Source organism: Myotis daubentonii, chromosome 2 (genome assembly GCF_963259705.1).
Source record: "Myotis daubentonii chromosome 2, mMyoDau2.1, whole genome shotgun sequence".
Lineage (NCBI taxonomy): Eukaryota > Metazoa > Chordata > Mammalia > Chiroptera > Vespertilionidae > Myotis > Myotis daubentonii.
The window spans coordinates 18,718,483-18,744,128 of record NC_081841.1 but is presented as its reverse complement, the minus strand read 5'-3'; positions in this window follow the sequence as shown (position 1 = coordinate 18,744,128).

The window sequence follows — 25,646 nt, the reverse complement described above, 5'->3', positions numbered from 1 at the left end:
AACTTTGTTGTTCAATAAATGCCTTTTACATGTTGATGTTACTACAATTCCATATGTAACTAACTTTTCTAAGACCTTCTTGTCCCTCATCTTCCAATCTTTTTAATTCCAGGCTCCCAAAGTTTTGTCTCATGGGAGGATTTTCCCTCACTAATGTTTCTCAGGACATTAGAAGTGCATTTTTCATTGCTATTTACACTGAAATAATTCATTTGTAAACCAAGCTTGGCTTTTTTTTTCTTTTTTCCACCAACTGGCTATAAGAGACCCCATTGAGGGACCATTGGTGTGGGCTGAGAAGAGGTGATGGTGCAACAGTAGTGACATAGGGATCTGGACCACTTGCTAGTACAGAAGCTTACTTGTGTTCTTCCACCCTGTTGTGCTCGAGCCCGTTTGTACTGCTATGTACCCATCTTATGATAGATTATTATCGAGCTGTCCAACCTTATGATTTGGGATATATGCCAGAGCCAGTTCATGATGGGCATCTCCAGCTGCATAGTCATATGACCCCAATGTCAGACACTCATTTCCAGGCCCCCATGGCATGTCAGGAATTGTTTTGTGAATAGTGTTTAATTCTCTAATGCAGAAGGTACAGTCTTGCTGCTCCAAAATCTTAAGGAGTCTGCATCGTGGTTCTCTATTGGGTCTTACCACATAGTTCCATGAGAGGAGTTTAGGTCACTTACAGTAGCCCCATAAGACTGCCCTTTGACACAAGCTGCATGTTTTAGGGGAGAGGTCTAAAGCCACCCTCAATTTCTATAATTGGCTAGAAGACATCACAGATGTGGAGCTTTCATTGTCCTCATCCTGAAGAGTCAGGAAGTGTTACTTTCTCAGCATTAATGACAATACACATGGAGGATTGCCAACTAGGTAAGCTCACCCAAACCTCAGTCTTCAGAGTTTTTATTGGGCTCCATTGCATATGCATGATTGATTGGGTGACCACATGTTTGATTTCAGTCTCTAGGTCAACTGATATTATAGGACTCAAAACCCTCACTATAGATCATATGTTGATCTTTCTGGCATAGCTAGTGTCCAACTTAAGGTGTGGCCAGCCCCCATTTGAAATCACACTGTTACTATCTAGCTGGCTGAAGATCCCCAGGCAAACAAAGATTATATTCCAGGAGCCAAGAACAAAGGGTAGAACACTTTTTTACAAGGTTAAATTCTTTGCTACACACTCCACACAGTGCTTTTTCTCTCTACTACAGATAATGTCTATTACCACAGGGACTGGCAGGTTTTATGGCCCAAGCAGCAGTTCTGTGGACCTGGACCTGCTCGGGCAGACTTCTGTGTCACTTGATGAATGGCTGGGAAAGAATATCCAAGCATAAACTATGTTGCATCTAGAATCCCACACCCTTGGGTTTTTGTTACCAGCTGGCATGCAGGTAATCCATCTCCAAAATCTCATTATAGAATTGACTTCCTAGGATGCCTTCCAAGGCCAATTCTCCAGGTCTTCCAAGGTCTAATGCCCCAGGAGACAGACTCTGAGGCAGAGATTTCCCATGCAGGCATTTTATTGGAGGGCATTCTCATTCTTAGGAATTATACCCCTAAGGTAATAAGCAAAACAAGACTGGAGAAAAGGAGACTATGAACTTTGGTGACCCCCTAATCACAAATATATATTGATGAATTTGACTCTATCAACACCAATGATAGCTGTTCAACTCAGAACATATGGACAAAATTGACAGAATAAAAAGAAATCTGTGATGTTTATAACTGACAGGGGGTTATTACCTGGAAGTAAGAGAGAAATTATGGTAAATCAGTGACAAAAATCAATAGAAAAATAGGTAACGTGGATAAATAAGTAACTTCCAAAAGGGAACTCTAGTTGACTAATGAATGACAAAATACTCATTAGTAATCAGAGAAATGCAAATTAAAGTGACAATGAGATAAAACTTTATACCCCATAGATCAACAATTAGACAGTAAAATTATATCAAGTACTGGCAAAGATGTAGGGATACAACCCTTCATGAACTGCCGAGTGAAGCATAATTGGAACAACCAATCTGGAGAAAATAGGGCTGTACATAATGCAATTAAGCATGTGCATATCTCATAACCTAGAAATTCAGCTCCTGAGAATCAATATCTGACAAGCTAGCTCAGGGCCATTTGGAGGCACTTATGATGTTTATTGCAGTGGTGTTGGTGGAATAACTTGCATTGAAAAGCTCAATGTTTTCCTCTCTCTCTCTCTATTTCTCTCTCTCTCCCCCCCCTTCCTCCATCCCTCCCTCCTTTTCTCACTCCCTCTGCCCAACACCCACTGGTGTCAATGCACATACACTGGTGTAAGGTGAAATGAAAGAATATATATGGAATCCTTTAGTGTAGAGGTGAGGGGGGATGGGTAAGATCAACCATACTTTATGCATCTACAATCTCAAAAGAAGAAAAAGCAAATAAAATATTGGCAATAAATTTGATGAATATGTGTCCTTTGCAAATACACATATATTTATGTCATAAATTATAAAATTATAAATTATGGAATTATATAGTTATTATAAATTATAATTATTTATAAGGTATTAACCCATAAAGCACTAGTAATGCATGAACCTCTATCTATCTATCTATCTATCTATCTATCTATCTATCTATCTACCTACCTATCTAGAAAGAGCCAGGGGCTGTCACATCTGAAACAACTGAATGGCAGCAACCAGGCCAGCAGAGGGGTTAGTGAGGGATGACCAAACGACTGAGCAGCAGGCTGTGTGGAGTGACCAGGCCAGCAGGGGGGTTAGTGAGGGATGACCAAATGACTGAGCAGCAGGCTGTGTGGGGGCAACCAGGCCAGCAGAGGGGGGCAATAAGGGGAGACCATGCTGGCGGGGGGGGGGGGGCGGCAGTTAGGGGTGACCAGGCCGGCCGGGGGGGGGGCAGTTGGGGGTGACCAGGTTGGCAGGAGGAGGGGCAGTTGGGGGCAACAAGGCCAGCAGGGGGGCAATTAGGGGCAATCAGGTCATCAGGCAGAGGTGGTTAGGGGTGATCAGGCTGGAAGGCACGTGAGCAGTTAGGAGCCAGTGGTCCTGGATTGTGAGAGGGATGTCTGACTCCCAGGGATCAGGCCTAAACCAGCAGTACGGCATCCTCTGAGGGTTCCCGGATTGGAGAGGGTGCAGGCTGGGCTGAGGGGACCCCCATGCATGGATTTCATGCACTGGGCCTCTAGTCTATATCAACACTAATAAAAGAGAAAAATGGTAATTGGTGTACGAGCTACCCTTTTCATTGGCTAATCAGGGCTATATGCAAATTAACTGCCAACTAAGATTGGCAGTTAACTGCCAACAAGATGGCGGTTAATTTGCATATGTAGGCACAATGCAGGGAGGCGAAAGGGAAAGCAGGAAGAAGCCCCCTGCCACTGACAGTGATTGGAAACCCAGGGGGGAGCTAAGAGCTCGGGGGCAGGGGCTGCCCCCCAGCCATGATCAGAGAATCAGGTGCCTTTTCCGCCCTGGCCAGTGATAGCAGGAAGTAGGGGTGGAGCCAGCGATGGGAGCTGGGCACGGTCGAAGCTGGCAGTCCCAGGAGCTAGGGGTCCCTTGCCTGGGCCTAAAGCGAAGCCCACGATCGTGGGGCCACTGCAGCTGCGGGTCCCCACTGCCCGGGCCGGACGCCTCAGCCAGAGGCGTCCTGCAGGGGCAGGGGCGGAGCCCGTGCGATCGCGGCACCCCCCGCTGCCACTGCAGGTCCCCGCTGCCTGGGCCGGATGCCTAGGCCAGAGGCGTCAGGCCTGGGCAAGGGGCCGATCCTGTGATTGGAGGGTGATGGGGGTCAACGCCTGAGGGCTCCCAGTATGTGAGAGGGGGCAGGCTGGGCTGAGGGACACTCCCCCACACACACACCCAGTGCACGAATTTCGTGCACCGGGCCCCTAGTATATATATAAAAGCCTAAGCAACCATTACAACAGAATTACCAGAGTGACTGGACACTATGATGCACACTGAGCAGACAGGCAGGTGAGTGGTTAGGAGTGAACAGACAGGCTGGAGAGCGGTTAGGAATGAGCAGGCAGGCTAGTGGTTAAGGGTGATCAGTCCCAGATTGCAAGAGAAATGTCTGACTGCCATTTTAGGCCTGATCCTGCCTAAACTGGCAGTTGTACATCGCCCAAGGGGTCCCAGATTGCAAGAGGGCGCAGGCCAGGCTGAAGGACACCCCCCCCCCATATGAATTTTGTGTACCGAGCCTCTAGTTAACAACAATAATAAACTATTATCTAGAGTTACATAGAGATTTTCTTCTAATCCTCATGGAAAATTTCATCCAACATTTGGGGATTATTTTATACTGAGATTCTAATTAGCTCTCTCTTGAGGGCTTGGCTGACATGATGACCTTCACTGAATACCTATGAGGAATGAACCATAGTCTTTATTTTATAGTTGAAAGGAAAAGGCTTGGAGAGGTTTAGTAGTGTGTTGATAGTTATGCATGCTCTCAATAGATTGTAATTAAAGTGCATATAACTCTGACAATTATGGCTGATTTAGTTCAAGTATCTGCAGAACATTGAACAATAGCAGTTTCATTTCATGGAGTTTCAGAGTGCATATCTTGCTGACAGAAAACAGGTTGATTTTTTTTTTTTTTTTGAGACAAACTACAACCTCACACTGGGACTGTAGTCTCTTCGAGGCTCAAATATCCAATGAACCACGCCTGGCAAAGTTCACACTTGATCTGAGGAAAATGACTTTCTCTTTGGAAAGTGCTACATTTGGGCTCTCCACTCTAGCCAATTTCTCTCCTCAGGAGCTTTCCATTAAGAATTAATTTACTGGCATAGATAAATATAATCTTCATAATCCTCCTCAGCATCTGGTGCTGTTGTCTAACTCCTTTTTATGTCCTTTCTGTACTTTCCTCAAAACACAGATACAATTGAACATGGCTAGTGATTCATCTATACTTCTTTGGGAACAATAGTAACTGACATCTGTCTACTGCCTTACAGTTTTTATGAAACCATCTCCACATATCACATCACTGCATCCTCAAAACAGTCCCCGAGGTGTTACTCTTTCATGATGCAGAAGAAGAAATGAGGCTCATAGGAGGTCACACATTTATCCGGTAGGTAGAACATGGATTCAAATCCCATACCCTTTTCTATATAGCTATGCCTTCTCTCTTGAGAGCTTAGAAAAAAGTTTTATCACTCCCACAGCCCATATCCATATTCCCATCCACCATGCTCATCTTAGAGCTGAGATACAAATGCTTGCAGAGGTTAGGATACTTGCCAACCATCAGACCATTAGCTAGGGAGGGCTGTTCTTGGGGTTCTGCCTTCATACTTCTTACTTTGTTCACAACTATAGAAAAGAATACTCCTCTGGTTTAATGTATGGTTTCTCTCATTTTAGTCAGAGGTGCTGCCAATAAAATGCGTAAGGGTGATGAATGGTGCTACCCCTTTTGTGAGACTATGAGCATACAGTGAAAATTTCAGGAGAGAAATTAACCTGTTGTAAGTTGCTCAGTAGAGCTAGAATTGGAGCACATATTCCCTCCTTTCTCGGTGTCTCCTAGACTGTGAAGAACAGCTAGGGAACAGGGAGCAGGAAGATGGAGGAGCCTTGGTAAGCCACAGAGCTCTATAAAACAACTGAAATGTGAAAGATAGTCCATAAGGTCTGAGTGAGTCAGGGAGTGATTAGTCAGTGATGCCTTCTACCAGCCCACCTTGGTTCTCAGCCTTTCTGGGGGCTGCCTGCCTTCCTTCCCATCTATGTTTTCACTGCTCATTACAGTGTCCAACAGAGGATGTTAGAAGAAATGAATGCAGGAGTAGTTGGCTTCATTACTTGAATCAGTATAGATTTTGGGTACCAAGGAGTTCTGCCTAACACCTCTCAAGCAGCTGTCCAGACTCCTGGAAGAATAAGTTGTAACTCAGGCTCTGATTAGTAAGCTTTGAACTAGGTCTTTCCAGAGAAGGCCTTATTTTCAAGGCTGTGACCAAGACATGGTCCTTCTTAGACTTGGAATCAATGGTGAGATGGAATCTTATATAGAAGAGGCATTATCTATCAATGATGCTTCTGTGATAGCCTGGCTAGCCTACACATAAACACAGGCAATCAATGTTTCTCACTTGTTTATGCTGTTCCTAACCTTGGCCTTTTATTTATAAACTAGAGGCCCAGTGCACAAAAATTTGTGCACTCGGGGGGGGGGGGGAGGGGGGTCCCTCAGCCTGGCCTGTGCCCTCTCGCAGTCTGGGACCCCTCAGCAGATAACGACCTGCTGGCTTAGGCCTGCTCCCGGGTGGCAGAGGGCAGGCCCAATCCCTTGGTGCAGCCCCTGGTTGGGCTCAGAGCAGGGCCGATTGGGGAGTTGGGGCGCCTTCCCGTGTCATGCACAGAGCAGGGCAGATTGGGAGGTTGCGATGCCACCCTCAGTCACGCTCAGGGTAGGGCCGATTGGGGGGTTGGGGCACCGCCCCCTGTCACACTCAAGGCAGGGTCGATGGGGAGGTTGCAGCGCCACCCCCTGTCACGCACAGAGCAGGGCCCATCACGGGGGTTGGGGCTCCGTACCCTGTCATGCACAGAGCAGGGCCAATCAGGGGGTTGGGGCGCTGCCCCCTGTCACGCACAGAGCAGGGCCCATCAGGGGGGTTGGGGCTCCGTACCCTGTCACGCACAGAGCAGGGTCAATCAAGGGGTTGGGGAGCTCCCCCCTGTCGTGCACAGAGCAGGGCCGATCAGGGGGTTGAGGAGCTCCCCCCTGTCACTCACAGAGGAGGGCCGATAGGGAAGTTGGGGCACCACCCCCTGTCACACTCAGGGCAGGGCGGATCAGAGGGTTGGAGCGCCACCCTCTATCACCCACAGAGCAGGGCTGATCAGGCGGTTGGGGTGCCCCCACTGTCACACTCAGGGCAGGGCTGATGGGGAGGTTATGGCTCTACCCCATCACACACAGAGCAGGGCCCGTGGGGGGGGGGGTTGGGGGCGCCGCCCTCTATCACCCACAGAGCAGGGCCTATCAGGGGGTTGGGGCGCGACCACTCTCACACACAGAGCTGCAGGGCGATCAGGGGGTTGGGGAACTCCCCCCTATCAGGCACAGAGCAGGGCTGATCAGGCGGTTGGGGTGCCGCCACTGTCACACTCAGGGCAGGGCCGATGGGGAGGTTATGACTCTACCCCATCACACACAGAGCAGGGCCCGTGGGGGGGGGGGGTTGGGGCGCCGCACCCTGTCACACGCAGAGCTGCAGGGCAATCAGGGGGTTGGGGAACTCCCCCCTATCAGGCACAGAGCAGGGCTGATCAGGGGGTTGGGGAACTCCCCCCTATCAGGCACAGAGCAGGGCTGATCAGGGGGTTGGGGCGCCTTCCCCTGTCACGAACAGAGCAGGGCGGATAGGGAGGTTGTGGCCCTGCCCCCTGTCACACACAGAGCTGCAGGGTGATCAGGGGGTTTGGGCACTGCCCCCTGTCACACTGATCCCGGTGCTGGGAGGCCTCGTGGCTCCGCTGATCCCAGTGCTGGGAGGCATATTACCCTTTTACTATATAGGATAGAGGTCTGGTGCATGGGTGGGGCTGGCTGGTTTGCCCTGAAGGGTGTCCTGGATCAGGGTGGGGGTCCCCACTGGGGTGCCTGGCCAGGCTGGGTGAGGGGCTGAGGGCTGTTTTCAGGAGGACTGAAGCTCCCAACTGCTCCTTTTTTTCTTCTTCATTTTTATTCTGGGCCAGCTTTAGCTCTGGCTCCAGCTCTGAGGCTTCTGCTTTGTTTCGGTTCTATAATCGAAACTCTGTATCAACTCCAGCTCTGAGATCCTAGGCTGCTGAAAGCAGGTTTCTGGGGTTTTGTTTAGCTTCTATATTCGTTACAATGTTTCTTAAACTGCAGGCTCAGAGGCTGGCAAAGCAGGCGGGGAACGTTGATTTCCTCCGTCACTGAAGCAAGCAAGCCTCATGTTAGTTTCAAGCTGCCTGGCTGCCTGCCACCATCTTGGCTGGCAGTTAATTTGCATGTCTCACTGATTAGCCAATGGGAAGGGTAGCGGTCGTACGCCAATTACCATGTTTCTCTTTTATTAGATAGGACTAGAGGCCTGGGACACAACATTCATGCTCTAGGGGGGCTGTCCCTCAGCCTGGCCTGCTCCCTCTCACAGTCTGGGACACCTTGGGGGATGTCCCTCTCGCAGTCCAGGACTCTTGCAGCCTTGGACCCCTTACTCCTTACCGCCTGCCTGTAGCAGAAGTGGGAGAGGCCCCCGCCACCACGGTTGTGCTCTCCAGCTGTGAGCTGGCTGAGCAGCACTCCCCCTGTGGGAGCTCACTGACCATCAGGAAGCAGCTCCTGTGCTGAGCATCTGCCCCCTGGTGGTCAGTGCCCATCATAGCAACTGGTCATTCCACTTCAGTCAATTTGTATATTAGCCTTTTATTATATAGGAAGCATGAGGTCATAGGGCAGCCTGGTAGATGGAGTTTGATGACTCAGGGCCTCTGCTGTCACTGCTGGTAGATAAACAACACTGAACTCATGTTCTGGCTGCAAGTTCATGGCATTATCTCTGAGTTAAAGGGCAGCCCTGCCGTATCACTACAGTATAAACCAATTAGCAGATCAGTCTCACAGATGGCACCTCTGCAGTGTCCCTAGAATCTGTCTTTTTCTTCCTATTTTAACAGCTGCTACATTAGCTCAGATCCTTCTAACCAGATATACTCACAGGCTCTTATATGGTCCCCTGACCCCTGCCTCTCCCCCTGGCATCCACACAACCCAAGGCATTCAGATTCTCTTTCTCAAGCACAGCTTTCTCTGTGCCACTTACCAGTAATGGATCTTTCAGAAAGCCAAATGCCTGCATCCTCTGAGCTGTCAGAATCGTTTGTTTTTACTGTGCTACCTATAGGCTTTCATCTTGCATCCTTTTCAAGCTGCTTCATAAAAATGAATGAGCATGTGGGTCTCTTTCCTTAGATTGTGGTGAGCTTACTTTGAGGCAAGTCCAGCCTTCTTCACCTTGTACGTTCCAAAACCTAGCTCAGTGAATGGCTCATAGTAGGGATCTATCATATTACTGCAGAATAAAAATATTTAACATGAATTAAAGTTTTATGTATCTACATACACATATGTCCTGTTACTTCTAGAGAAGGTGATAGCAAATTAAAGCCAACCAGTAACCAACTAAACCAAAATCAACCAACTACTTGATTTTATAAATAAATTTTTATTTGAACACAGCCATATTCATTCATTTACATGTCACCAATGGCTTCTTTTGTACTACAGGTGAGCTGAGAAGTTGCAAAGAGATTTGCCTGCAAAACTGAAAATAGTTACTATTTGACATTTTACATAATCTGAAGTATAAATGCTCTGAGGGCAGGAATTTTTCTTTGCTTATTTGTATATCTAGTCTACTCAGCAGGAAGCACAATAAATACTAATTGAATAAATTAATCAATGAATCAATCTTTAATGAGGAATTACAATCCAAACACTTGGTATATTTTCTTCTTGAGAAGAACCATCCTAGCTAGCTTCCTAATGATGGATCCATTCTATTCATTCATTCATTCATTCATTCCATGATTATTTATTGAATATCTACTATATGTCCGACACTATTCTGTGCTTTGAGATAAATGATGAGTCAAACCTTACTCTCATGAACCTTAGAATCTTCAAGGGAGCCAGACATCACTCAAACATCAATTGTATTGTGTTCATTGCAGTAGGGAGAGACAAATGGGGTGCTGAAAGCCTGTGCCCGTGGGGTTACAGAGGTCAAGTAGTGCTTCTTTGAGAAAGTGGCTCTGGAACTAAGAATAGGGGTAACTGTCTGACAGTTGAGGGAAGACAGGGTTCTGGTAGAGAGCCTTTAAGGAGTGTTCTCTCTCCCAGGAACCTTCAGTGGAAGGATAAGCAGGGAAATGCTAGTAGAGGGGAGGTGAGGAGGGGTAGATTTTAATACAATCTGCATTTTTAAAAGATCACTCTTTTCTTTGGAGGAAGAATTTTTAGTGAAAGCTGCTCTCGGATATTGATTGCATATTTCTTAACAAATCAAACTCGGGAAAATGACAGGCATGTTCTTATTAAATATTGTGATCGTGATACCTTGTACTTGTTCAGCTTAAAAAGAAAAAAACCCAACCTGCTGTTTTCACATTTAATGCTGTCTCTTTTAATAAGTATTGCACATATGGTGCCCCAGGCAGAACATTTGAGCCCCCTCCATAACTCACACACGATGGCATATTAACGGGGCCTTCAGACATTGGTTTTAATTCCAGGGTTAAGGTTTCTGGAGCTCTTCAGGCCAAAAGCTCCTGACCCAGGTTCACTGCTTAAAGAAAGGATATGTCATGGTGCCTGGGAGTCTCACTGAGGGATAGCACCTTGTTGTTGCATTTTGTTGTTTGGTTCAGGAAACCTTTGGACTGGCTCTAGTGAGTCACTCTCCCCTGATTGTTCTAGCTGTGATTCATCTTACTTCTCTTACCTTTCCCCTTTTTTTGCCCCATGTACCTTCCTTTCCTCTTAGTCATTAAAATGTTCCTCTGCTGCCTTGCCACCCTCGTTCTTAAAAATTTTCCATCCCTTCTCAGCTGGAGCAGATGCTTGTCTTGCTATTCTGTGAGGAGCTGTGAGCTCGCTGCCAAGGCATTGACTGAGGCACAGCTGCTGGGAGCTTAGGGAAGCCTTGTGCTGGGTAAGCCAGGACAGAACATGGGACACAGACCCCAGTCTCTGTGCTTTCTTCCTTTCATTGGACCTGGGTGGCTCTGTACATGGGGATGTCCTATAAAACCCTGATAAATCATGTTGGGACACTGGGTCTCCTCACAGTGGACACCAGGAGGTCTGGGAGAGCTACTGGATTCCAGAAAACTCTTGGCCAACCTGTGCCTCTTTGGAGGCAGCTGGATAATTAAGAAGATTTTATGTGTGTGTGTTTTTCCCCCTTGGTGTCACTCTGTATCACATTATTTACTTGTTACTCAATGAAGTCATTTTAATGAAACCACACCCACTGTTCAGAAAGAGAGGGGGTTTCCTTATTTCTGAATTCAGTTGTCCTACTTTGAGTCTAGCCTAGTATTTGTTTAGCATTTTCATTGTGAATAAATGTAAACTAGAAAATGGTGTCAATAAAATGCCGTGAAAATACTTTTCTTTTTGAAAGTTTCCCTTTGGGGTTAAACCATCTCTTTGGAGTTTTTTTCTGCATTTTTTTGTTGTTGTTTTTTTTAACTCATAAATGTACATGATTCTCGAGTTTGATTATCAGATCTTCATTTTGATTCACCTTCCTCCTTAGGTATTTGGTTTTCTCTCTTTAAATTTTTTTTTCTTTGAAATTTATTTACTCATTTATCATCCTTTGGTTCACTAGGTTCCTGTTCACTCTAACCATGATTGCATTAACCTCTTGGAGCAGAATGAAATAGTTGGTGGGAGAGAGAGAAGGGAGAGAAAAACAGATTCAATTTGGGAGCAACCCTGATGATCAAAGAAGAGATGAGGCCTGTGAACCGTGAAAGATAAGAACTCCAAGAAGTCTGATATATTTGTGACCTTGGTTTATGTTAAGTGTCCAGAGAATCATAGTTAGTAAAATTGCAGTAGACACCCTCTCGTTCTGATAAAAATGAAACCAAAAAATAGATTGAAGGAAAATATGATTCTAAAAATTGGATTACAAGATTTTGACTAAGACTAAAAACCAGAAGGTTCTTAGATTTTCCTCTCTTGCCCTAAACAGAGCTGATCTTGAATCGATGACATTTCCGGTATCTCTTAGTGTTAGAGAAAGAAAAGTGAATTTGCAATTTATTTTTATTTCAGATGCCATCCAAGAAAAGTTCGTGTTTGGTTACCTGAAAATATAACTGTGCCTGTTTGGTTCTGGAGTGCTCTGTGGACAGATTGAAAGGTTCCCTTTCATATGTCAGAGACAGTGAAGCTAGGTCACGCAGTCCTGTTAAATTCATCACAGACAGAATAGTGTGGCCTTACGTAAGCCAGTGGGATAGAAAGTAAGACAAAGAGTTTTCCTCACCTTCAAGTTGGTGGGATCAGCCGTTTGAAGTACCCCACACAGGAGCTAGATGACCAACTGACTCACACATTTTTTTTTTAAAAAGTAGCAAATCCTTGGAGGATGCCATATGCTATCTTCTGGGCAGCAAGCTGCTGACAGTTACAGACCTGAGATTCTGCACCACCTGAAATCTGGTGGACAGGAATCTCTCCAGCCTTTTTTCATGGCTCATGGGAGCACACACCTCCCTTCCTGATATTTAACCAAGTGAATTTGTTAAGATGCAAATTGCCCCTGCCTGGAGAAGTCTGTATGAGGTACGAATTAATAAACTATTATTTTAAAGCACTGTGTTGAAGTTACAGCTAGAATCATCTTGCCTCTCTGTCCTCATAGCCCTGGACACCCTCACATGCTCAAGGCTCGGCCATGTAAACCTAACCCATTTCCTTGTAGCCTGGGTCTGAAATGAAGTTGTTCCAGATGCTTCTTTATAAATATTCATTGCAGAGGCAAGGGTGACAGTGTGGTCACAGGACAGGTTTGCATACAGAGCAAGTATCTATGGGCCTGTATCATTAAAGGCACGTCTCCTTCCCTTTTCTCCATGCACAGGAAATTCTCGCGCCTGTAATTGCGGGCTGGGAGCGCTGCGCCCGCAGTGTGAAGCACAGGCCTGTTGTACAAGCCATGATGGATGTGTACCACGTGCTGGCGGAAGGACCATCTCCTTTCACAGGCACGGTTTGCTGCATATTTATTATGTATTATTGTCGTCTTCATTGTAACCTAGCCCAGAGTGAGGACGGCACTGTGATTTCCCATTGTAATTTCTTATTTTCATTCACTCACAGCCCTGAGAAATGAGGTGAATTCTTTCATGAGGGCACTCACAGCCCCTTTAGTTGTACTCTGGCTATTCACCTGGCTCTATCTGATCCGATGAATGTAACGATAAAAGCCCTAATATATATTTCTGGGAGAATGAGACGAATTTATGAGCCAGTGATAGTTTGCTATGGCTTTTGCATAATATTCACTCTCCATATTTTTACTGCTGATAGTTCTCTCTATTAGCATGGACATTTATGTCACATTACAGCATCCTGTTTAATGCCCAGTCAAGATCTGGCCTGCCTGCTAATAATTAAGCAAAACAACAGGACAGAGGGGCTGGGGAGGGGGGGTGTGCGGAGAGACTCTGTTCCATATTTAGAGAATCTGGGTTAGTGATTCTGGCTTTTTTCAACAACCCTCTCCTCATTTGATCGCTGCTTTACTGACTCTCTTTGCCTCTTTATGGTTTTTGTCCATTGCTCTCAATTTAATGTTCCAGAAAATTTAACTCTGTTATAAAGCTGTGTAACTCAAGATAAAGAATTCAGCACAAACACTGAGGTGCTGGACAGGTTGATAGGAAGCAGTGACATAACCAGTAAAACATTTAATAACACGGAGATAAGGGCAGAAGAAAAGTAATGGGATGACAGGAGAGATGATTAAAATATCAACGGAAAAAACAATGTTATTCCATTGAGTTCCAGCCAACCAGAATGTTGAGCTCTAGAATGAAGCTTTTCCCTACATCTGGCCATGGTGTGGTGCTGGTTGTATAATTGAGACTTTGGGGGAGAGCAGTGGTCCCTAAACCAGCAGCAGCCACAGCACCTAAGAACTACTTAAAACTGTAAATTATTGGCCCCTTCTCCAGGCTAATTGAATCAGAAACTCTGGGGATGGGACCTGAAATCTGTGTTTTAGCAAGAACTTCAGGTGATTTGATGCAGCTTAAGGCTGGAATGCTAACATTTCATTCTTCAGATATGAAGAGTTACTTTGAATGTAGTACCTTTGACTTGAACTCTTATTTATTATTTGAATGTTTTGTTACCAGTGCTTGGTCAAACCAAAGGTAAGGAACCTCAAATGCCAGAGTTCTTTTGGTTGTATTATCAAGCTAATGGGTGACTTCTAAATCAATGACCAGCAGGCTATTCGGTAATATGATTCTGATTTTGATGGCTGATTATCGCTAAGAAAACCTGAGGATTTTTTATTTCAGTTTTTAAAAAGAATGGCCTGTCGTTTAGTTTTGTATCATGAAGTAGGCATCCTGTAGCCTCTTCCTCAGTTTGCTAATTTCCTGTCTTTTTATCTGTAAAAACCAGTGGAATACCAGTGAACACTGTCATTCTGAGAACTTTTTGTCCAGTATGTATGTGGTGGGGAGGAAGTGGAGAAGGCCTGAAAGGATGTCAAACGTTATTGGTCATTTTGTACTATGACCACAGAGTACACAGCTTAGGAAAAACTGCTTCCTCCTCCTGCTCTTTTGCATACAACTTTGGCAATCCAGTGTACCTGTTAATAGTGACCTCTGCTGTTCAGAGGCAGTACTACAACCACTTAAATCCATATGGGAATTAGTGTTCATAAGAAGAAAGTTATGTATTTACTGAAGTTATATAAAAAGGATAAGTGGTATCTTACTGCAAAACTATTTGGATCTTCTCAAGAAAAATTTACTCTTCTTGAAAAGAAAAATTACAGTGTCTCTCTTCCATTTCCAGTTATGAAATGTTACCTTTGATGGCATTTGTCAGTAGGGTGGGGAATTAATAGAGTTAAAAAAGGAAGTCAACATATCTCCTAACTACCAAGAATATTCTTAGCCTCAAACATGTGACATCATTACTTAACAATAGGTCATTTTCTGTAATCTTAAATAAAATTTTACAATTTTTAAAGTCAAATCAAATCAAACAAACCAAAATATTTTTATATGCCATAAAGTACCTTTACATACATTGTGGTATTGGTGGGGCTAGGGTTCCAAGTATCCAATAGTGATCAAATATATTTGTTGAGTGAGTATCTAAAGGCAAGTGGTACAAAAGTGGTACAAAGTTAAGGTGTTACCTCTGCAGCACCTAAGACAACCCCTTTTACAGTAGAGAGGCCTCTTTAAAATGTAGGACCTAATCTGGAATTGGAGGACCATCATTCAAATTCCTTTTTTCCTGTGTGTGCAAGCTTTGTCAATGAGAAGTCCAAGCACTTTGGGACAGGTATTGACTATTCTAGGTTATCTGGCTAATAATATTTTATAAATTGAGCCTTTGAATACTACTCTTATGGCAACCAATTTAGGAATATTTACCAAGTACTATTTATGTGCCTAACTGTATCATATCTTAGAAGAAATTTGGGCTTTGGAATTAGGTAAGCCTTAGTCCAGATATATGGTTCCCCTACTGTTTGTGGCCATCAGCAAGGGGCTTCACTACTCTGAACCTCAGTTTTCACATCTGTAAATGGGATAAATTATACCTACTGTAAAGAAAAAAACTTCAAAAACAGGAAATCAGGCTGAAACATGATACAATAATCTTAATATCAAGCTAAGAACATTTTTTAAATAGTCTATGTAAAGGTCATCTGGATTTACAGAGAAATGTAAACTTGCACAATAGATTAGGGTCCAAATATTTTCCAATTCTGTAAAGTTGATAATATGTGGTAATATACATTCCTGTCTGATAAAAGAAGATAGCTCCCCCAAATTATAGCTTTATTGCCTTGTAGGACTTTAACTAGTTTTGCAACTAACTTAGCAATACTTTCTCAGCATTCCTTTTTAAAAAAATCCTTTATTCTCTTCCCTCTCTACCCCACTGAGTATAATTCTTATTTCTCATAATTTTTTTGAACTGAGTTTGCCATTTAGCTAATATCCTTAATAATGAAATGAATAAAATTTGACACTTGCTCACTATATATTTGTATAAGAATTATGTTTTTACATTTTGAAAATTATGCTTTGACCTACTACCTTGAAAGGTTTTTTGTTTGTTGGTTGGTTTTGTCAGAATAGTTGGCACATAATATGCTTATTTCTTTTTCTCTTTCTTGGGTTTAAAATGTTTATATGTGGTTCTTGCACTTGAGGAAGAAAATATATAATGAATAAATGAATTGGTGACACACATTCACACACCATAAATCCTTAAACCATCATTTTATGGTTTACACATTTATTCTATGATCACTGAATTCTCAAACAAATGGGATGGTTGATTTATACTATTTTGCATAGAAATGCTTTTCTTCTGGATCGTTTAGGGTTAAAGCTCTTCAGTTAGTAGCTTCATCATGGTCATCATTATCAATGCTATTGAGAACTTACTATATGCCAGGCACCATCCCAAGCCATTTATGAAAATCATTTCATTCAATTCCTACAACCACTCCAGGAAGTACTTACACTTGACAGATAAAGAAACTTCACTTTACAGATAAAGAAAATTAAGAGTAATTTACCCCAACTCACACAGCTGGATATCCCAGGCGACAGTTTAGATCCACACAACTGACTCCTAAAACAGTGTTCCTGATGGCCTCACTCAGCTGTCTGCTTGGCCATGGGAGTAAAGTTGTTGGCATTGAGTCAAGACACCAGTGACTGCAGGAGAGACAGGGAGAGGAGAAAGAGCAGAGAAGAGTGAGCTCATTCCCTGCACCGTGCTCTAGAATTGCCTTGAGAGCTTCCTGGGAAAGAATATTAGAAAGTGTTCCATAGTTGATGGGTGGATGGTATAGCATTTTCAGGGACACTTGGGTTCAAGTCCTAACTCTACTGTCCTCTAACTGTGACTTTGGGCCAAGTCATCTAATATGTGAGCCTTGACTTCCTCTATAAAGTGGCAGTGATAATAACCTACTCCTCAGGGTTACTCTGAGGTTCCATTTGAATGAAAGGTTGATAAGAGGCTATATACTGGCTTTGGTTGTTTTGTTGTCTATCTTAGCTAGGAAAAATTATCAGGTTAATGGAAGCAAGAAGGAAACTAAATTGGGAGCTGGCAACTTTCCATTTTCAGTTTATTAAGGTTAACTATTAGTGGACATCTCCATGCAGGGAGGACCTTGACTATGTTCACTGCTAACTCATGTAGATACCCGGAGCAGCCAGCCTAAGGAATTTCTAATATTTGAGACACTGTGGGCTCCTAATGACCTTTGACTTCTTGAGAGCTTTCTCCCCACAAATGCCATGTAGTTTATATTTAATTTTAAAATTAGAGTGATATCACTGAGTCTGTGAGATAAAAGAACATTGAATAGAAACCAGGAGATCTGGATTTTTATCTTAGCCCAGTCATTACCTGGTAACCTTAGACAAATCTTTTAACTACTCTAGTCCTCCATTTCCTAATTCAAAAATGGGAACATAACCCTCTCACTGAAGCTTCATGGTTGCTGGTGTGAATAAAATGAGATAATTTATATGCCAGCATTTTGAAACAGATAAAAGTGCCATGGGAATGAATGTAAGGTTGGATATATTCCTTGTTTTTTAAGCAAGATTGAAATCATGTATTCATTTATCTCTGACAAGTCATTCAGAGTCTACAATATGAAAAATATTATCTTTGGCATTAGAAAGGTCCAGTGACAATTGCAATTTACTGGGTGGTAAGTGAAGAGAGGAGGAGATGGTACCTAGACTACAAATGTAGGCACACTGGCAAATGTCTTGTCAAGGTATATGGCACAAGGTATAGGAGAAAGGGAGAAATTAGGGGAGGTTCAGATGGTCTTGGAGGAGAATCTGGAAGATGAATGAGATTTCATCATTTGGAGGTAAGAGGAGCAGAGAAGAAAGAAATTGAAGTAGGGAAGGAATCCCATGGCCAGATCACAGACACAGCAGGAGTGATTTCCCTCGCATGGAATCACTGATGAAACAACTGGCAATGGAAGAAGGGAGGATGGTTAGGAACTTTATGACCTGAATAATTCCTTTCTCTAGTCCAGGGGTTTTGAGAAGTGTGTTGAAAAATGTACTTAGCATTTCTGCTCCTTGTTAGTGTTATTATAGGAGTAATCAACCATGCCTTTTTGGCTTTGGGGTCCTGACATACCATACCTAGGTCATGATGCCTTCCAGAAATCTTCATGGACAATTTTGTCCCAGAGAAATTGTGTTTTTATTCAATGCCAAAATTTATAAGCAGTTTTAAAGTAAGTGAGATCAAAAGAGATGATCATGAAAGTAGAGATTGTCTGTTATGAGGGGGAAGCAACAAGAGATATATCGAAAGGGTAGATACATCGAAAGGGAAAGACTTATTAGCTCACTTCCTTACCTTCTATTGCCTTAATAAAATGAGAACATAATAGGTGACAAGCAGGAAACATAACTGTCTCAGGTTGGCTGGTTGTAACAAGAGTAAGATAATAAGGGGTGCCAGGAACCTTGGTGGGCATAGTCACCTAGAAGTTACAGCCAGGACTTGGATCCATGTGATTACTGTCACTCAAGAATGCAAGCTTAGTTAATAGACCTGGGAGAGTGCATGTAAAAGAGGCTACAATTGTCCGTGCTTTTCAATATCCACTCCCCTATGCAATGGGACTTTGTACCTTCTCCCGTCAAGAGGTGAAATCTATTTCTCCACCCTTTTAAACCCAAGTTGGCCTTGTGAATTACTTTGGAATTAGAATGAAGAGACAAGGTGCCAGTTCTTGTGTGCTACCTCTTACTCTCTTGGAACTCTGCCCAACTGCCATATGAGCAAGCCCAGGCTAACCACTGAAGGGTGCAAGACTGCTTGGATCAGAGTTGAGTCAGCCCACTTGTCCTAGTCTAGAGATGGACAGTGGCTAGCCAAGATCAGCAAAGCCACCTGCCCAACCTGGAGTTGACTGATGCTATAGGAGGAAGCCCAGCCAAGGTACAAGAACCACCAAGCTGAGCCCAGTCTAAATTGCCAAACTGCAGAATTTCAAGTTAAATACATTGTGTAGACCAATGAAATATGAGTGCAGACAGAATTCAGCTATCAGGCTACCAATGGTCTGACCTTGTATATTTTCCCAAAACTTCACAGACCTGGCTACAATCTAGTTAGACTAACAGTGTGTTATTCTTCATTTCTCTTAGGAAATTGTCACTGTATAGCTATTCTACGGTCACCCTTCTTATTCCCCAGCTCCCATGGCAACCCACCTTACCCATGCTGTTTCCTAACCTGAGACTGTCTCTAGTTACTGAATCACTAATGCTTATTCTTTTTTTAAAAAAATATATTTTATTGATTTTTTACAGACAGGAAGGGAGAGAGATAGAGAGTTAGAAACATCGATGAGAGAGAAACATCGATCATCTGCCTCTTGCACATCTCCTACTGGGGATGTGCCCGCAACCCAGGCACATGCCCTTGACCGGAATCGAACCCGGGACCCTTCAGTCCACAGGCCGATGCTCTATCCACTGAGCCAAACCGGTTTTGGCACTAATGCTTATTCTAATGCAGAACTTGTCTTCCAGATCTGGCCCTCAGCTGACCATTTCCCTGTCTACCTCTGAGACTGAGCATTGAGTGACCATAGATATCACCACTTTATAAATAACAGCTGGAATGAAATGGGCTACCTGCTTAGGGGCTCTTTACAGCTGTATCTGTATACAGTGCAGTATTTTTTCCCCTATAAGACCTGACTTAAAAGAAAAGGGTCATCCTCTTTAAAATCACATTGCAAACACTCATCTGAGCTTTACAAGAGTATGATGCTTATACCTCCCTTTCCGACCTGGATGGACAGGATTATAGTTATTGGATGCTTCTCTCAATAAACTCCATAATCTTTTTGCTCGGTAACTGGGCACCAGAGAAATCTGCATCAGTTATGAAACTGTTCCTGATAAGACTGTAGATAAAATGGCTATGGTCATTCAGACAGTGCAGTCATTTCATCCCTTATCCTTTCCCTCCTCTTTTCCTTATGCTTTCTCTCAGGGTCTCTTGGTTATCAAGCCCTTACTAGGTGGGTGTGAATTGTATATATATTTGTGTCCCTATTCCTAGTTTAGTTTTGTAATCATTTTTATGTGTTCAGCTCAGTAAATCCTTTATCCATATGTTATTTGTTTGGTTTAGTTATGTACAAAATATCTCAGCACCTGTGATAGAACCGCTTGTAAATGTGGTGTGTGTGTGTGTGTGTGTGTGTGTGTGTTTGTGTGTGTATGTGTATGTGTGCACAATAAAATAAAGTCTTACACATCCCCTTATTGGCTTTATGGACAATTTTTGTGTGGAGAATTACATTTTATATTGAATCTGAGAATGAGTGTACTTGTGTTCCAAAGCACATGTCACTCTTCAAGTGAGACCACCTGTCCATTATGTAGGACAAACCTTTCAAAATTCAAATTTTGTTTTAAATTACCTTCAAGTTGGATTATTATCTCTTCTTCATTTGCTGGTTAGTTTCATTTTTGGACAAGACTAAAATTTGAAATCATATGACAACAATCCCGATTCTCGTTAATGTGGGAAACCTGTTCCCAGCATACATTTGAAGGAGGTCACAATGACAGGTGACTACTCACTCTTGTTTTAATCTTTATTAACAAAGAGCTGGTCACACATGTTCATGCTGAAATGATTGGCTTATGTACCACCAACCCTCCCACCTAACATCTCAAATATTTATATTTGAGTTTTGTTTTATTTTTATATTTTATTTTTTATTGATTTCAGAGAGGAAGGGAGAGGGAGAGAGATAGAAACATCAATGATGAGAGAGAATCATTGATCGGCTGCCTCCTGCACGTCCCCTAGTGGGGATCGAGCCCACAACCCAGGTATGTGCGCTTGACTGGAATCGAACCTGAGATCCTTCAATCTGAAGGTCAATGCTCTATGCACTGAGCCAAACCAGCTAGGGTTGGGTTTTTGGTGTGTGTGTGTGTGTGTGTGTGTGTGTGTGTTTAATTCTTTTATTTCAGTTCTCTGATACTGGAGAAATAAGATTGTGTGTGGTGTGGAAGGTGCGCTGTGTTCTCTGTTATTATATAACTTGTTCTTCATGAGCTAAGAAGCTCCTCTCCTCCACAGTAGAGAGAAACCACCATTCTTGGGCTAGGTTGGAAAGGGGAAGTATAAGCATCAGACTCTTGAAAAGCTCAGGTGAGCTTTTGCAATGTGATTTTAAAGTGAGCAATACTTTTCTTTTAAGTCAGGTCTTACAGAAAGAAAAATATACTGCAGTGCATACAGATACAGCTGTAAAGGGCCCCTGAAGCAGGTGAAAATAGGAGGCATGAAGGCTCTGGAATAATCTATAGTAATAAAAGGGTAATATGCTAATTAGACCAGACGTCTTCCAGATGTCCTTCTGGACAAAGCCGAAGCAGCTGCCTGAGCTTTGGCCCTCGCAACTGAGGCTCAGGCAGCCACAGAGGCTGCTGCAAGGACCGGGCTGAGGCTCAGGCAGCCGCAGCGGCCAGCAGTGGCAGCAGCAGGGGTGTGATGGGGGCATCGCCTTCCACTGATCAGCCAGTCACCTCCTGCAGAGAGAGGCCAGACTATGGCTTAGGCATGCTCCCTGTGGGGAGTGGGCCTAAGCTGTCAGCAGGACATCCCCTGAGGGCTCCTGGACTGTGAGAGGGGGCAGGCCTGGCTGAGGGACCACCCCCCAGTGCAAAAATTTTTGTGCACAGAGCCTCTAGTGGTTTATAATAGTGCTGGAACTTATGCTGTGCAGAGTGAGGGAGATGATGGCAGGTTGACTTGAGTAAGGGCTGGAGCATGGGTCCTCATATATTACTTTCCAAATCTTTCCTATTAGTGGGACAAGCCCTGTTTCCAGCAGTTCTGGGGAAATGGGAGAATTATTTGGGCTGCGTGTTTATTGACTAGAGACCAAACAGGGCCACAGATGTCATAATTTCCCTATTATCACTTTGCCGAGCACTTCCTGGCCTCCCTTCATTATCTTGCTCCACATTAACAGTTATGAGTAGCTTCTTTATAGGATCCAAATGCTGTTGACTCCCTTTGGCAGGGCTTCTGCTTGTGGGAACCCAGTGGGAGGACATACAGGAACAGAACCTCTTTGTCTCCAAAGTTGTTAATATGGGATGCTCTGCTCACCTCTCTCTCCAGCTTAGGGGGGCATTTACTTCTCCATAATAGAAAGACAACTATCTCAGCCCACCACCCCTGCCTTTTTCTCTCAGGCAAGAAGAGAAAGGCATAAATACTGGAAAGTGGAAATCACAGGTCAGGGCTGTTGTGTGTGTTCTAAGAGGAAAGGTTATTACCACTCATGTGCAGCCATTCAGGGAGCGCCTGCTGTCCAGGTGGCTTCCCAGGTGTGTGTGCATGAGCAGACCAGGTGGCCCAGCTGAGCAGGTCAGGCAATCAATTTTGCATTCATATTCTGGGCCCTGATCATTCTTTTAAGGCTTTTTTTCTCTGAGACAAATTCAACAGAGTCTTACAAAGTTATTCTTTCACAAAGGAGGGTATACCTGGTACAAAATGCAGAAAGTTCAAAACAGGGATTTCTGAGAGAATTCTTGATAACCATCGTACATTTTTTTTTTTTTGTACTCTTCATGCCAAGATAGGCCTGAGCTTTTTGGACACAGATGAGGGGGATCTTAGTTTTCTTTTCCTTGTCATTGCTAGTAATGCCAATGTGTTTATTTGTGAGCAAGATTTTACACCCTTCACAAAGAGATCCTATGGAATTGAGGGCCTAGAACAGTGCCTGACTCACAGTCAAGCCTCAAAATAAATAGTTGTTTACTGGAGGAGTGAATGACCCTGACTTCACCATGCACCAGCTAAATAAACCCCAATTTCCTCATCTTCATGAGCATAGATTATCATAGCAGCTCTATATGGCTGCCCTAAAGAGTTAAATGAGACTATGTATATAAACCCACCCCCGCCAAAGATGCCTATTTGTAGTAGTTAGACATTTAAAGTTAGTTTGTTTTTTTTTTCTATCCTTCCATCTCTTCCTCCTGGGTTGGTGATAAGCTTCCAAGAGGATTATGGGTGCAAATGTTCCAAAAAGTCTACCCAAATATACTGTGATTTTATTGTTGTCTGGTGGGTCCTGGTGGACAAATGTAGAAGCACAATGGCTACATGTGTGGCTCATTTGAAAGACTTCCCATTCTCCCACCGGCAAACGAGCAGGAGAAACATAATGAAATATGCTTAACAGTGCTTTTGTTGAAGCAGTAGGAGAAAGAGAAGGAAAATTCAGCATGTAGAAATGCTCAAGAGTTTAACTAGAGAGTCTTAGGTGCCTGTGCCCTTTGTATTTCTAGTGATATTTTTGTTTCAAAATCACTAATGGCTGCCCTGAGCACCCAGGATGAAGGTGTGACCTGCATCCCCTCTAGAAATCCATGCTTTAATAAAGTCGAACCATCCAGCACTTGGAGAAAAAGCAAGTTTGAACAGAGTTGCATTTTTCAAAAGCTCTTGGAAGAAGAATAACTATTCATTTGGTCTATTTTCCACTAGCATGTTTATAGAATATTTAGGGTGAGGAAGTATTAGTCTGCTCATGTTTATGCATGTTTATGGGGAGTAAAGAAAGAAAGGAGAAGAGAAAATACTGACTAGAGACTGTGGAGCAGGAAGGACAGAGAACTGAAGGAGGGAGAGACAATGGAGCCTGTGAAAAATGAAAGTGACCTAGCATATATAAAAGGAGCCAAGATGAGGGTTCATAGAAGGAGAGAGGGATGGTGGACACCTGAGCAGCAGGAAGGAGAGACTTGGTGGATGCACATAGCGGGGGGGGGGGGGGGGGAAGAAAAGCTGGCTTCCTTATAGGGGAGAGAGGGAGTGTAGGTAATAGAGACTGTCCTCAGCAGGGGTAGGGGAGAGTATGAGACAGACAGCAGATGCACACAGCAGGGAGCAGAGAAGCATCACAGAACTGGGGAAGCAAAGAAATTAGGGATAGAAAAGACCTGCTCAGTCATTCCCTGCTCCCCACCACTGCTGGCATCTTTGTCTAGCATAGATTTTCAAATGTCTTCTGGATTACTACACCCACTCCTTCCGGTCCAAACACTTTGACGAAAGATGAGGTGTCTTTCCACTACCTCTAGTTTCTGAATATACATATGTAAGTATAAGATGTAAAGAAAGACTAAGATAAAAATAAAAGGCAGAGAGAAGTCCTGAATGCAGAAGCGCACACCTGTTTGGCACCTGCTGCCTATCCCATGGGCCCTTGTCTACAAAGATGATGACCACAGATTTCCAAAATGTTATTTAGAGAGTTGGTTTAGTCTTGATTTGGGAATGGGGGGAAGAGGAGCTAAGTGAGAAGGGATGGGAGGAGGAGGAGACTGGAAGGAGAGGGAGGGTGGAAGGTGGAAGAAGCCTTTTTACTTAGAGAGGTTGGAAAATAGAGGGGTACAGAGGGAGTAAAATGGTGGAAAAGGGACATGAGAAGATAGAAAAGTTCATTCTCTAGTTTGCTTCAGTAATGTCAGAAACATTTTACAAGTAGTGCTGTGGTTCATAACTGGGAGAGATTTTGCTCAGCGGGGCATATTTAGCAATGGCTGGAGATATCTGTGGTTGTCCCAACTGGGTGTGTATAGGGGTGGGGAGTGGTACGAGCATCTGGTAGGGATCAGGTATGCTGCTAAACATTTTATAATGCACAAGACAGTCCCTTCCAACAAAGCATCTTCAGGCTCAGACTGTGAGTAGTGCTGAAGTTGAAAAATCCTGAACATATGCGTACGTGTGTACACAAAAGTGAAATGAAGGTTGCACAAAGAATAGTAGCTATTCATCTTCACTCTGTGCAATGCATGCTGATATTTTGTATTTTAGTTTATTTTGTTATGTCATTAAATAATGTCAATCTAATCTACTGAAATGATTTCTTCACCCACTCTTTGGAAATACTATGGAAAATGATAGAAACAGCACAAAATTGACTGCTCCTTGAAAAGTGCCCTGCAGAGTAATAGATGCTCAGTCTAGTCCTAAGGACTTTTATGATTTGGCCCCTGGCTACCCTTTTCATCTTTCCTTAGTCCTCCTTCCCTCCTCTCAGTCTGCTCCAGGCACACTGTACCTCTCCTTTTCCTTCCTGCCTCCAGCTTCCTGCCTCGTGTCTGGAATGTGTCTCTCCTGGCAGTGGGCCTGACTGGCTCCTTCTTCGCATTCAGGTCTTAGTAGTAAATCTTATATCTCTCCCCACCGGAATGAAGCTTTTATAGAATGGGGATCTTGTCCTGTTTATCACTCAATCCCAATTGTTTAGCACAGTGCCTAGAATATAGCCTTCACTCAAAAATTAATTTCTGGAAGCTTCTGAATGAATGAATGACCAAACAGTTTTTGAACTGGGTAGAATGAAATTTTGCCATGCAGTATTCTTTGAGAGAGGTTTGAGATCAGAATATTTCTACCTAAATATGCCTAAAGTGGATCCAAGGGATATGGTTTATATCTCTTACCTTTGCCTTTCCCCAATATCATCTCTTTCTAAAGCACTTTCTTCCAGCACTGTCCTCTTAAAGGAATGCTTCTCTATTCTAGAAGCACCTGAGAGGGTCTGGTATTTGTAGTGGTTTTGCCTGACCAAGTGTTATCCTAATGGGAGTATAATTCCTGGATCCGTACATTCCTTTCCAATCAGTAAGATGGGAAGTCCTTCCCTTTCCTGTGGTAGATTTAGATGAGACTTATTTAAGACATTTGACATGGCT